The sequence below is a fragment of the Corvus hawaiiensis genome, chromosome 4 (assembly GCF_020740725.1).
Source record: "Corvus hawaiiensis isolate bCorHaw1 chromosome 4, bCorHaw1.pri.cur, whole genome shotgun sequence".
NCBI lineage: Eukaryota > Metazoa > Chordata > Aves > Passeriformes > Corvidae > Corvus > Corvus hawaiiensis.
Genome location: NC_063216.1, coordinates 61,578,962 through 61,591,475, shown reverse-complemented (window position 1 = coordinate 61,591,475; position 12,514 = coordinate 61,578,962). Strand labels below are relative to the sequence as shown.

At 44.1% G+C, this 12,514-nt stretch overlaps 1 protein-coding gene and 1 long non-coding RNA gene across 6 annotated transcripts in view; both read right to left on the bottom strand.

Moving 5' to 3' along the window:
• The window catches only part of BRD1 (bromodomain containing 1), a 60,709-nt gene extending 58,542 nt beyond the window's left edge, over positions 1-2,167 (bottom strand). For 4 of the 5 annotated variants that reach the window (XM_048300541.1, XM_048300543.1, XM_048300544.1 and 1 more), the window contains exon 1: positions 1,820-1,900. The gene's annotated coding sequence lies outside the window, so the exon portion shown is untranslated. Of the gene's footprint in view, positions 1-1,819 lie in introns of all 5 variants that reach the window. The other variant, XM_048300542.1, reaches the window with a different exon arrangement.
• Positions 2,168-2,470: 303 nt separating this feature from the next.
• Positions 2,471-12,468, bottom strand: LOC125325282. Its single transcript, XR_007203251.1, has 2 exons — positions 8,029-12,468; positions 2,471-4,491 (listed from the first exon to the last, which is right to left on the bottom strand). It is a non-coding gene; the product is annotated as an uncharacterized LOC125325282 (long non-coding RNA).
• Positions 12,469-12,514: the final 46 nt, after the last annotated feature.

Sequence of the window (12,514 nt, the reverse complement as noted above, 5' to 3'; positions counted from 1 at the left end):
ACCACAGTAAAACACATTAATGCTGTTTCCAAGCTCTCCATCCCACTCCATTCCCAAGATTCTCGAGCATGGCTTCAGGCAGGCATAAGAATAGGAAGAAAATACTCAAAAGCACAAGATCTTTAATCTTGCTTAAAGATTTAGGATGGCTGTTGCAAAAGTCAAATGAACTGTATGAACCAGAGTGATAAAAAAATTACTGAGTCGACATCTAAGTATACTGTAATACTCAACAGTAAATACAGCTGAATTAGGAAGGAAGTTACAGTCTCAAACACAGAATGGACGCCCTATAAATACAATGTAATGCACACAGAATCGACACGGGTAGTACTCTGGCCTAATTTCATGCAAATTTAGCGTGAATAACTTAAATGCCCCAGAGGACAAAGCAGTGTTTTGTTTCTCCAAGATTCTTCTATTTGCAAATGTTCTATAAATACTCCGGATGAAGACCAGATTTCTGCATAGCAAATTCATGATCTACAACTGGTTTGCTTTTCCTAGGCAACTATCAGCTAGTTTTTTCCCTGCCACCCCTCCAACCCCCCTTCCCAGTATCCTGTAGATCGATAGGAATGAGGATCAAGACCTAAATTTGAAAAACAGTAAACTAAGACAAGTTTCCATTCAATGCTCACAAAGATACTGCACTAACGGCACACGAAATTATTTTAATGTACTTCTCTTAGCACTGTCCTGCCCTCAAAGACTGCGGGATATAAACCAGGAAAGTTATCCACAGCTCTCCTCTCCCAGAATTGCATCAGCTACTTAGGAAGAAAATCACCAGCAGACGTTTTTCCTCACCACAACAGAAGTAGACGGAGACAGCTGTTTCTGTGAAATACACGATATGAGGCAAAAAAAAAAAAAAGCTATTTATCAAGGTGTAGGATAGCTAAAACCAATACGAAAAGTACAATAGCATATAGTTCTAAATTACTATCTCTGCCCTAGTTACCCTCCTCCTCTTCAAATAAACTGCCTCTGGTCCCTGGATTCCCTGCCCAATAGACTAGGGAATTCCATTCTCAATGGCACTTTCGTGTAGACCATTAAAAAGAGAAAGACACAGGAATCCTCTTTAGTCCTAGACAATGAGGGACGGTAAGCAAACAGTGCTTACACGGGGCGGACACCACCCGCCGCTTCAGCCGCACAGCAGGAGAGATCCCCTCGGGGGACGGCCCAGAGCGGGGGCTCACGGAGCCCAGCGAACGGGCGCGGGCACGGCCGAGACACGCGAGACCACCAGAGCCGCTCTCCGCCGGCCCAGCGGAAAGAGCCCACCGACGCCAGATCCCGCACGCCGCCCGATCCGGCAGCCATCCCGGGATCCTGCCTCCCGCGCGCGGCTGCCCACGCCCCCGGGCCCGCCCCCGCCGGTGCCGCGCCAACACTTCCTGCCCACGCCCAGGGAGCCTCCAACGCGCTCCCTCCCCTCCCGCCGATGGTTCCTGCCCGGCGCGGCGCTCCCCCCTCCCGGCCCCCGGCAGGATGGTTCCTGCCCGGGCCCATCATCTCCAGCCCTTCCCAACAGTCACTCCCTCCCCGCCGCGAAAATACTCGGCCCACAAATATGGCGGCTGACAAAACAGCTCCAGCGGCGCCCTCCCTCCCTCCCTCCCCCAGACCTCCGCGCTCGCCTCGCCTCCCCGCTCGCCCGCTGCTGCCCCCTCCCCCGCAGGCTGCCGTGCCCGGTCCGCCCTGCTCTTTCCCCCATGCCGCTCTCCCGTCCCGCTGCGGCGGGACCAGCCGGCTCCCGGCCCTGCAGCCCCCGCCCGCCGGCCCCCGCCGCCCGCCCGGCCGTACTCACGCTGTGGGAGCCGCGGAGGAGCGGCTGACAGACCTCCCGCTCCGCCGCTGCGGCCGACGCTCGGCCGGGTTAATGGCGGAGGCCCCGCCGGTGCTGCCGCTTGGTCCCGCGTCCGGCAGCCGCGGGCAGGCGAGCGGGCGCTACGAGGGCCGCGCTGCCCGCGGCGGTCACCCGGCGTTGGGTGCGGGGCTGCTGCTGCCGCCGGGCGCGGCGCATTCGTGAAGCGCGGCGCGCGTCGCCGTCCGGCTGCGGGCTCGGCGCTCGGCTCCCGGGGCTGAGCGGCTCCCCTCCCCCCGTGGCACAAACAATGCGGCTTCACCACAGCGCTGCGCCGACGGGGGGGAGGAGGAGAGGCGGGCGGGGAGGGAGGGAGCGAGCGAAGGAAGGGACGTGAGGGCGCCAGGCACCGCCCAGCCCCGCCGCTGCCACCGCCGCGGGGCGGGGCCTGCGCGCCGCCGCTCCCCGCGCCCCGGGCCGGCACCGGCCGCGCTCGGGGCGGGAACGCGCTGCCCCCGCGACCGACGCGCTCCCGCCCGGACCCGAGCCCGAGCCCGCCGCCCGTCCTTAGTAGAACGTTCGACCGGCCCAGCGCGGGCGCCAGGGAACGGACGGGGGCGGGACGCGGCTCGTTACAAAACCGAGGCTCAAAAGTTGAAGCGAGTGGTATTTATTATCTCTTTGGGGGGAAGTCCAAGCTCAAGAGTCCTTACGTAGAAAATGTGCTTGAAAGTCGGCTCTTGCGTGGTCTCCAGGTCAAGCTGGTGCTTGTGGATTAACTGGTAATAGCCTTACATTTTGACAGAGCAAAAGCAGGTTATTTCTGGCTCCCTCTGTGAAGGACACCCTTTGTTAGGTATTATTTTTAGACAGCCATTACAGCCATATTCGAGAACTGAAGGATTTTACTGCAATATATTTCTGCAAGGCAGCTGAACCCACATCCTTAAAAGACAACGTTTAGCTGGCCCAGCCTTACACAAACACTTGCCTGCGCCGATCATCCAGAACAAGTCCTGCATATAGTAAAAAGCAAGTGGTTGAGAGTAGGTGTGATTCTCTTTACCCAATCATTATTTAGCATCCACTCAGCTAAATTGCTGCAAAACAATTCATTTTTATGTTTTCTCTAGCAGTAAGATGTCTGCTTGCCTCAAAAACCAGTTGGTCCTACAATAAATATATGACATGGGAATCAAATAGATACACCTGCTATTACTTGCAGAAAGTTAATTAAGGTCCAGAGAGTTTAAGCAACTTGGCTAAGGAAATCTCGTAGAATAGGGAAAGTACTTTCCAAATCCTTTTTTCCTCATCAGGGACCATTCAGCACACTGATCTCTGAACAAAACACAAGCTATTAAAGCAGCTAACACTTGTGCAGAGCACTCAGTGTAGGAATAGATCCTTAGGCTCAGACAGACACAGTACCTTCAATTTCCAGTATAAGAAAGTTTGTATGAACTATGGGGGCGATCTGGTCATTTGTGTACTTGATTGTGAGGAACTACTCTCCAGTTAAACTGTTTCAGTGATCCTACCATCAGTCTCAGAAGTCTTACAACATGCTGATATAAGTTAATGTTGTTGGACTGGAATTCAACCTGTGATAGAAAGATATTAAAGAGGGAGCATCATACCAAATCATATACATTAGTGTGCAGAGTATAAAAATGAATAGAAACAATGTTGTCAAGAACCTAATAATATTATGATAAGGAAATACGTTGGTTTATCTTTTAAGGGATAATTCACATGTGTATATGCTGTGCAGCTGGACAAATGTTTTTTAAGTGGAGACAAGCTTTCCACAGAAAACTTGATGATGTCCACATTCTAATGTGTCTGACACACAGCAAGTCTGGCTTTTTTCCAGTTTCTTTTTTCTGCCAGGTGGACTACAGCATTCCACAGTCCCTGGACATCCCTTTGATAATGTGGTATTCCTTATTGGTATTTGCACCATTTGACCACTTTTCTGTAATTTAAACTCATGCTTCTAGATTCTCCCAATTAGTCAGATGGCATGTGGAGTTTTTCACTCTGGACCATCCAGGTAAGGACACGGAACTCATGTCATTCCTTGATATGGTATTTCAGAGCAATGGTACAAAGATCAGGGCACACTCAACACAAAACTCTGTGTTAGGAGTCTCAGACTTTGAAATAATTTCTCATTGACCTTATGACAGGCTACCAGAGCAGGATCCTCAAGCCTTCCATTGTAAGTATTAGTATATTAGCCCATGTATTTCAAAACAGAACAGTATGCAGTATTGTCTGGGGCATCCGACCCAGATGGGGCATGTCCTCAGCACATGTCCCTATAATCTCAAAGATCTGTTACCTTTGTCTTTTCCACCTCACAAGTGAGACTTGGTTACTCAAAAGAATACAATTCTATTAGCATACGGTTCAATTTCAAACAAAAAATAAGAGGCCCTCTGATCTATAGTTTAATGACAACAGACCCCTCACCACCTTTTTTCACACCAGTTCAACATGTGCAAGGGGCTCCAGTCCCAGTCCTTCAGAATCCTCACACCCCTACCTGACAGCATCAAGTTGTTAACCAAGTTGCCAATGCTGACTCACTCAGCAGGAAAAACTTCACAGGAGGAGGATCTTCTGCCTACCAGCTTTCACCTCCACTAGTCAAATTCTCAACAGTATCACTGAAAGAAAGATCATGTAAAGAAACACAGTCACTATTTATCTGCCTCAGCATCCTCCTCTCTTTCCTAGTAGAATCAAACTTCATGACACATTTCTATGTTTCTAAAGTGTATCACCTTTGTTTTAGATTAATAAAAGCCAACTCAGACTAGCTGCAGCACTAAATACTGGCAGGGGTACTGATCTTCCTTGGATGCAACTCTGTATCCCTCTCCTGGCCTGGACAGCTGGCTGGTGAAGGGACAAGCAAGAATCAGAACTCCACACCTTCTCTAGAACCCGCAAGAACCTGCATTTTGAGAAAGATTTTAGACTGCCAAAACATACATGTGTGGGTCTTCTTCCTATCATGACAAATCTGCCTAACCTTGCATGTGATGCTTCTGTATGATGCCAGAAGGCAATCTACCACTAGTAAGTTTTCAAGTTTGGTTTATTATACCATTTACACCTTCACACTCATCTATGAGATACAACATTACCATGGTCCTCTCATCCTACATGGGAATGCTTTTAGATCTCACTTACTTCATCAATCATGGTATGTGGCACTGGTAGAATACTCATGGGCATAACTTTGCAAGCTCACAAGAGAAAGGTTGTTCCCAAACCTCACAGAAGCCAGAACAGCATTCACTGTGGAAAAGATGCTGTAACCTTACCAATAGACAATTACAGCAGTGTGCTGACAAAATTTCAGCTGTTTATTTTTAGTCTGTGGGGTGGTGCAGGATCACTCCACATCTTCTGGGTGATCTTTCCAAATTATTGTATTTACAGAAAAACACATGTATCACTGATCCATCTTCTAGTTATCATTGATACCTTGTCAGAAAGACTGACATATCATACTAGACTGAGTGGGATATATGGTCCAAAGTCCTCAATGACCATTCTAGAATGAGGATCAAATTTTTGGCTTCGAATATACAAGGGAAGTATTGGTCCATTTTACTCCTACATGTTTACTGAATATATTCCTTGTTCTCTAGTTAGGAAGAATTGTCCTCCTCATTCCTCTATCTGGAAGTTTTAGCTGTATTATGACAAAAGGGCGAGGAAAAATGAGACAATATTGGTGTTCATAATGTTCACTAACTGCTATGGAATCAAAGATCTTTTGTTTCTTACAGCCTCAGTAACTCTTACTTCCTGCATGTACCACCCTTCTCATTCTCACAGTCGAAGTGGCTCTCTGTTTATAAAATTGGTAAGACCCTTAGTCTGACCGTTCAGAACAGTTCATGTCAATCCAAATGAACAGTATTCACCAAAACACAAGTTTAAAACAGACTGGGAGCTGTGTCAGTGCCTTTTATGGTATTGATGAAGGTCCAGAGCCCTTTTATCATCAGAGCTCTGGCAGAATTCACACTTGATCAGTGTGCTTGCTAAGAAATATCTCTGTGAGCTGCATCTGCTAAGCAGTCTTATGGAATGTTATCTATAGATAAGCTTGAAGATCATTTGACAGAGTGGTCTTCAAGTAGTAAAGCAGCTATGCAAAGGCCCTCACCCCACTTCCATTTAAGCATTTTTTGGAACTACTGCTTGGGGTCGCCTACTGCAAGAAGGGGTATGTGTCCTGTCACTTGCTGACAGAGAGATACACCAAGCACTTTGCTGAAATACACAGCTGACAGGGAAACCTATTGCCTGCTTTACTTATCCACTATCTTGGATCCTTTAACATCATGCACCTTTAGGATTTTGCAGTTTTAAGATGCTCTCTACAATATGTGCTCATAACCTTTGCATGGTGGACGGTGAGGATTGAGCTCATTCCTCTGGACACTGCAAAGATGCAAAACCAAACTTCCCGATCAGGATATACATGAAAACATATGTAAACTATGCCTCAATAATACAAAATAAAAAACCACACCCAAATTACAACATGCTGCAGCACAAGCACAAAGCTTGCCCGTGTACTGACCTGTACGTCTGCCAAACAGCAAAACTACCATCTACTATTTTAGAGACTATTTTATCAAGAACAAACCCTTGGAACAGAGCACTCTTACATATAATGATATTGCTGTTTCCAAGAGTAGACAGAGCCATAATCAAGAGAATAATATTCCCCTTCTCTTTCGTCATTGTCTCTTCGGCATTAATTATTCAGTTCCTAGTGTTTATGTAGTGGTTTGGTCCAAAATACTCATTACTTCCTTATTTACCTTCTGTGAGATAAGTTTACAGTCTGGCACCTTTATTATGTTCTGCATAGTAACTCCCCCTGCAAAGGTCTATATGGGAAGCTATTCCTGCCACAGGGTAACTGCCATCAGAACAACCCCTTCATAAACAAGTCACCTATTTTCTGTTTAGCTCCCAGGAGTGCCTCCCTTCATGACCAGATGAAAATGATTTCCAGCACAAGAGAGCAGCAGTAAAGTAAATCCAGGATTTGGGAGTGCCCCTTCAGCACCCCCAGTTAATTAGCCATCATTAGTTTAGCTTACAAAAGCAACTGCACGTTTAGAATTGGAGTGTCCGTCAATTCACATAGCATAACTAACTGAGCCAAGTTATGGGCAAAGACAGAACGTCAGTGGTAATGGGTAGGAATCAAAAAAACAAAACAGTAATTGCTATGCAAAAAGTTCTAAAAATATCATACTTGCACAGCAAAGAATTACAAAACAGCATGGCTAAACAATCTACATTGAATTTTGACCTCTTTTTTTTTTTTGCAAGATATATCTGCTACTGAGGTTTCCTCAGTGTAAGACAGAATTTATAGAAAGTTAACACACAAAAAAGGACCTATTTGAATTGAACAGTTTTGTCAAATGCAGCCATAGCAAAGGGAAAACAAAGTGTGCTCCATACCTATATGTTATATACAATGATTTTTGAGAAATACAATTTCTTTTACTTCTAATTTCTGTGGTTGTTCTCCTGATCAGGTTCAGATTTCATAAGATACCTGATTTTGTGATAAATGAAGTAACTTCTTAAGATAGCATAACCCATGTAAACAATATTAATGCAAACACACTGTTACCTTCTCCCTTTCCTACTTCCTGATCCTTTCCTCTAGACTGGAAAGGATTCTCTATGCAGCATACATCCAAGCAAAGACAAGTTGTTCACTGCCTTCATAAAGTTTAATAATACATAAAGTTTATTTTATTTATTGAAGCCCTTATCCTTAGTGACTTCTCTATTCTCGCTTCCTCTGGTGTCAGTATGAAAACTTGCAAATGTAATACAAGATGAGGTATAAGCTCTGAGGGAAGTTCTTCTCCTAGTTAGGTCACTCACAAACATGTATCTCTAAGAAACAATCTCCAATGTTTACAATGAGTTAATACTTCAGCCTTAGCATAATTAAGTTAAAATTCAATTAGCAATGAGACCCAAATCCAGTCTTAATTACTTTACTATCTCTTCCTCATTCATTCTAGAGGACAAACCTGGTCTGCACATGATTAAGATGGTTTGCAATGGAGGAAGCTTGACTGTCAGAATCCCTAGTCATTTGTTCCAGAAGAAACCCAAAAATAGATGGGCTCATTCAGAATTAATACCTTGCCTCCTCATTTACATGGGGAAGGACTACAAGAAGGTGACATCAAAATCTGGGAAGGAAAAATCAAGTGAAAAGTAAGTCAGAAGTAAGACTCAACATGTAACATCCACAAAAAAACATGAACCACCAAGAGCAACCAACATGGCCTGTAGCTTCCTCTGTTCAGAGAAATGCAACTCATGCGTATCATTTAACAAGTAGTAATTGAGTCCTACACAACTTTGTCCCAGACTTGCTACTGCCTCAGCCAGGGCCTGATGCTGACTAATAAAGAGAGTTTCCAAACTCATGTATATATAAATCAGTTTTGATAGTGATGGCTTCATGATGCAGACAAAATCTCCACAGGTCCAATAAAAATGCTAGAACAGGAACTTCAAACTGAGCACTCCTGAAAGACATACTCTAGCACCATGCTCACTTCACATAAAGGGTAAGTGTGAGTAAATCCTGTCCATATGCTCAACTCCAAGTTAAAAATCAGTGACATACACCTCTGATGTGCTATAGAATGAGGATGATAGCGATTAAACAGTTGTGTTTGTAAAAAATGAGGTAATTAATATAAATGCACAAGGGCACCATGGTTTGGGCAGTGAATGCTTGCTCATAACTACTGTGTGATTGCTCATTCCTTATTTCCTGAGTACCCACCTTGACACCTTGGATCGCATGAGCAGAGCCAAGTGCCCACTGAAATAAATGGGCACGTATGCTAAATATATAAGTACTTTCCTGTGTTACATGTTCTTAGAAATCATACCCTTGTGATAGATACTAAATTGGACATCCAAATTTAGTACTTCTGACCTCTATTTTAAGGTTTTGATCATTAAGTTGACTTTGCCTAGATAGGTTCCTGGAACAGGCTGGAGTCTATACAAGGAGGAAAGGAGATAATTTTATTAAATGCATTACCTCAGTGCATACAAAAATCCACAATTCTTTGTGCTTTATTTAAGAACTGTTATGGCTTGATGTAGTTTTAGCCGTCATGACTTCATATGGAAACTGCATCACTGATGCAGAAGTTACTAGAGGTGAAGCCAAAGATTTGAATGAAAATAAGCTTATCATAGCAGGTTTGGAGATAAATATTAGCTACTCAATTTTGCTAAAATAAGGTAATGGCATCAAAATGGTTACTACTCACTACACAGTTATTACCAACATTTAGTGTTTCCAAATGTATACAAATGCAGAAAGACAGAACTACATCAATTATCACTGCAGTATCAACATTATGTTTACTGCCAAGAAAGAAATGGAAGGAAGGAAACAATAAAACTAGATTAAGATGAACAGCCCAGTGACTGCAGAGACCCTGGGACCACAAATCACAAAACTGTGTGCAGCACTAAACATCCACATTTGGCTAATAACACAATATTGAAGTAGGTGTATTTAAGGCATATTTTAAGTTCTGTCACAGTAGGATAGGATGTAAGAATTTAATTTAGTTTCTGACTGGTCTTAGGCTCTTGCTATAGCCTCCCTGAAAGCCTTCCAAGTTCAAGGTGCACCCCAGTACTGACAATGACAGAGAGCTGGTTACTTACAGCTACATCAATGATGTTTCCTTCTTCTCTCAACCTGTAATACCTATCTTCCAGAGAACCCGAATTATTTATTTGGGAGCATGGTCTCCTAGCTTTCCACTATTCTACAGAACATAATGGGGAGCCAGCTACTTGCAGTTTGCTTCAAGGACTAGAGTGAGAAATTACTTTTTAATATTCATTTAATAAGATATCACTTTTAATTCATGCCAGGTTCAGTTAACCATGCAAATAAAGATGTTTATTCACAATATCTGAAACAGATAACAAGATTATAAACGCATAAATGGAGAAAAAAATCAAAGAAAAAAATTACTCTTCTGAAGTTAAATATTAGAAGCTTTGGGTTCTTCCTGTCAGGATGCCTTGCAGATTTTCCTAATTATCTGTCTTCCTAAATGACTACGTTCTTTCAGATGTTTACACCTCAGACTGAAACCTTCATGGAAAATCTGTATCTTTAGACTATCACCACACCAGTACTGCTACATTCACCACAAGCCGGCAGTCTGGAGCCTTCTCTAGGAATTGTAGTTACTCTTTCTTTTGCCTGTCACCAGCTCACCATCTCTTTGTTTTATTCATCACATTACTTGGGTGTTTGTGAGAAAACTTTCCGGATCCAGCTTTGCTCAGATTTTTAAGACCTAATTTCTTGAGTTTCCAGTGTATTTTTGTAAAACAACAAGAACAGAGAAATTCCAGCTATTTCACTCAATCTGTGATGCACACCTGTAGATTATATACAGAATCACTGATTGGTTCTCAAGCCACCTAAAAGATAATTTAAAGAAATAATTAACTTTCATTAATCTCAACTTCCCTAACCCTCAAGGAAGTTTTCAGAATAGGACATAGGATAAAATGAAGAAGTACAGAGAGGTGATTACAGAAAGAGCATCATTAGTGCAAAAGTGCAAAATTAATTTCCAGTCTTTTTTAATTTACTGTAAAATTTTCAACTATGAATTGTGAAACTCTCCAAAATCACAGCTGCTAAAAAAGGCAGTTAACAAAGCCACATACTCTAATATTAAATCTTTCCATATTGTGATAAGCATAACTATGTCATTCCAACTGTTGCAATTTCATAGTTCTCTAGAAGACGCTTCATGAGATGACATATTTCAATACTACTACTACTACTAATAGTTGTTGTTATCATCACCACCATAATTTCCTGTCAACAGACTGGTGATAGAGACTTCTTAACCAAGCTCTCATACCTCTATTACTGTGTCTAGTTGGCAGATCTAGCCAAGACAAAACTTCATTTTTAAGCAGTTCTATTCATATAACTGCACTTTGTAACAATGGAAACAGAGCAACTCCAAGATTCACCTCAAATCACTTTGGCTTCAGTTGCTTATATAGTAACTGACATATACAGAATATATATATAATATTGTCTGTATATACATATATACACACACCGATACAGTTGAAGTCTATCAATAAAAAGAAATTGTAAATTAAAAAGTAATAAGAAACAAAGGACTGCCTGCACACAGTGTAATAACTACTTTGTTGGGACTTTGAGTAGTGCATGAATTAAAAAAAAACAACTTAACATGAGCTTTCCAAAGGAAGTATTAACCATAACAGATCATTTACTGTATGTTGACTGGCAGAATCCATTTAGAAAAAATCACACCAGTACTTAAGTACAAACATACAACTATTATGGAAGAATATTGAAGGCCTCCAATACTTCAAATCAAAAAGCTATCAACTGATTTCTTCATATACTGTCATAAAGCCAACCAAAACATTATTTACTAAATCTGTTAAAATTAAAAAGAATATTAACTGATGAAAATAACTCAGATCAAAAAACAAGGACTTGCTTAAGCACCGTCTCTCTAAACACTGTCTTAATCTAAAATTTAACACTGTTTCGAAACCAGTACTGTTTACAGTACTCGAAATGTTTTTCTCCTGTTTTCACTCCCAAAGGTAAGCAGCGAGTTATGACTAGCAACACTTAAGGCAAAGAAGGTGAGACCTATGACTGCCACTGGGAATTTGACAACAAATGTCACAGTCACACCAGATCATATCTCACATAGAAATTACATACATCAAAAGGACCCAACAAACCACCCTTCTTCACCCTCACCCCCCCCCCTCCCCCGAAAGGCCTGGATCACTCGGCCCATTGATGACCTCAGCTAAGGTTTCTCAATCGGAGAAGACAATCACCGACCTACAGCCGAACACCGGAACCTTATCCGGAGGAGCTTTATCCATGTAGCTTTAAGCATATAGCGGGCCACTGTTTCTCTGAACCGGCGCAGTGCATTCCCTTCAGCCCTAAACATCCTTCCCTGGGATGGCTGCTCAGGTAAGACTCAAACGCCACACCAAGGGCTCCTCCCGAGGCAGACTGAGTATACTAAAACAGCGCCCAGAACCAAACCCGCTGTGCATTAGACAACGAATACAGATCAAGGTGGGTTTCTTTAACTGCAGATACGAACAATGGAGGTTAAATTCCTGACAAGGGCTGAGCTCGGAACAGCAGGTCCGTGCCCGCTCCAGCGGAACGATGCCCAGGAAGGCCTCTCCGCGGCCAGCCCATGGGGAATGCGAGGCGCCCGCCCGCGGCCTCCCGGGAAAGCGCAGCCAACCAGGCAGAGGCCCCGGCGGTCCCCCCAGGCCTGAAACTCCGCAGGAACCGCCCCGACCCCGGCTAGCCGCCCCCAGAACCACCGCAGCCACCGCCCTTAGCCCCCCCAGGAACGAAGTGCGGTGCAGTGACCAGCGGCCGCGCCCTTGCGGAGAAGGCCGGTGTCAGGGCACCGCCCGGACACGGATGCGAAAGGACCCCACAGCCCCCGAGCACCGCAGCCCAGAGCGGCCATTTTGCGACCCGGCCCGCTGACATGTCGCGCGCCGTGCGTGGCGCCGCCCCCCGCGCCTGCG